This window comes from Arachis hypogaea, chromosome 16, assembly GCF_003086295.3.
Source record: "Arachis hypogaea cultivar Tifrunner chromosome 16, arahy.Tifrunner.gnm2.J5K5, whole genome shotgun sequence".
Classification (NCBI taxonomy): Eukaryota; Viridiplantae; Streptophyta; class Magnoliopsida; order Fabales; family Fabaceae; genus Arachis; species Arachis hypogaea.
Window position 1 is genome coordinate 76,183,679 of NC_092051.1, and position 1,880 is coordinate 76,185,558.

Sequence of the window (1,880 nt, forward strand, 5' to 3'; positions counted from 1 at the left end):
GTCAGTTGATCCAGATCACTCAGTTCATAGGTGAACAAGGGAGGTTCATCTTCCCAAGTCTCAATACCAAATAATTTGGCATTCAGCTTCATGATTGCACCAAGGTACTTGGCAACTTGCTCCTCAGTAACATCCTCATTCTCTTCAGAAGAGGAATACTCATCAGAGCTCATGAATGGCATAAGAAGGTTTAATGGAATCTCTATGGTCTCTAGTTGAGTCTCAGATTCCTTTGGTTCCTCAGAGGGAAACTCCTTATTGATCACTGGACGTCCCAGGAGGTCTTCCTCCTTGGGATTCACGTCCTCCCCTTCTTCCTTGGATTCGGCCATGATGGTTATATCAATGGCCTTGCACTCTCTTTTTGGATTTTCTTCTGTATTGCTTGGGAGAGTACTAGGAGGGGTTTCAGTGATCTTCTTACTCAGCTGGCCCACTTGTGCTTCCAAATTTCTAATGGATGACCTTGTTTCATTCATGAAACTCACAGTGGCCTTAGATAGATCAGAGACTAAGTTTGCTAAATTAGATGTATTTTGTTCAGAGTTCTCTGTCTGTTGCTGAGTGGATGATGGAAAAGGTTTACTATTGTTAAACCTATTTCTTCCACCATTATTAAAGCCTTGTTGAGGCTTTTGTTGATCCTTCCATGAGAAATTTGGATGATTTCTCCATGATGAGTTATAGGTGTTTCCATAAGGTTCACTTAAGTAATTTACCTCTGCTATTGCATGGTTCTCAGGATCATAGGCTTCTTCTTCAGAAGCTGCCTCTTGAGTACTGTTGGATGCAGCTTGCATTCCATTCAGACTCTGGGAAATCATATTGACTTGCTGAGTCAATATTTTGTTCTGAGCCAATATGGCATTCAGAGTATCAATTTCAAGAACTCCCTTCTTCTGAGGCGTCCCATTACTCACAGGATTCCTCTCAGAAGTGTACATGAACTGGTTATTAGCAACCATGTCAATGAGTTCTTGAGCTTCTGCAGGCGTTTTCTTTAGGTGAATGGATCCACCTGCAGAAGTATCCAATGACATCTTAGCTAATTCAGACAAACCATCATAGAATATATCCAGGATGATCCATTCTGAAAGCATGTCAGAAGGACACTTTTTGGTCAGTTCCTTGTATCTCTCCCAAGCTTCATAGAGGGATTCACCTTCTTTCTGTTTGAAGGTTTGAACATCCACTCTAAGCTTACTCAGCTTTTGAGGAGGAAAGAACTTGGCTAAGAAAGCCTTGACCAGCTTATCCCAAGAGTTCAGGCTATCCTTAGGTTGAGAGTCCAACCATATTCTAGCTCTGTCTCTTACAGCAAAGGGGAAAAGCATGAGCCTGTAGACTTCAGAATCTACTCCATTAGTCTTAATAGTATCACAGATCTGCAAGAATTCAGTTAAGAACTGAAAAGGATCTTCAGATGGAAGTCCATGAAACTTGCAGTTTTGCTGCATTAGAGAAACTAATTGAGGTTTCAGCTCAAAATTGTTTGCTCCAATGGTAGGGATGGAGATGCTTCTTCCATGTAAATTGGAATTAGGTGCAGTAAAGTCACCAAGCATCCTCCTTGCATTATTATTATTTTCGGCTGCCATCTCCTCTTCTTGTTCGAAAATTTCTGAAAGGTGCTTGTTGGATTGTTGTAATTTAGCTTCTCTTAGTTTCCTCTTCAGAGTCCTTTCAGGTTCTGGATCTGCTTCAACAAGAATGTTCTTGTCCTTTCTCCTGCTCATATGAAAAAGAGGGGAACAGAAAAATAATAATAGGGATCCTTTTTGCCCAGGTATAGAGGTTCCCTTATGTAAGTAGAAGAAGAAAAGAATGTAATGTAAAGAAGAGAAGAGGAAAAACTCAAACACAGAGAGGGAGGTAGTGTT

The 1,880-nt window shown here is 40.7% G+C and overlaps 1 non-coding gene across 1 annotated transcript; it reads left to right on the forward strand.

Moving 5' to 3' along the window:
* Nucleotides 1-1,094: 1,094 nt before the first annotated feature.
* Nucleotides 1,095-1,202, forward strand: LOC112759959 (small nucleolar RNA R71). Its single transcript, XR_003180419.1, has one exon. It is a non-coding gene; the product is annotated as a small nucleolar RNA R71 (small nucleolar RNA).
* The last annotated feature ends 678 nt before the right edge of the window (nucleotides 1,203-1,880 follow it).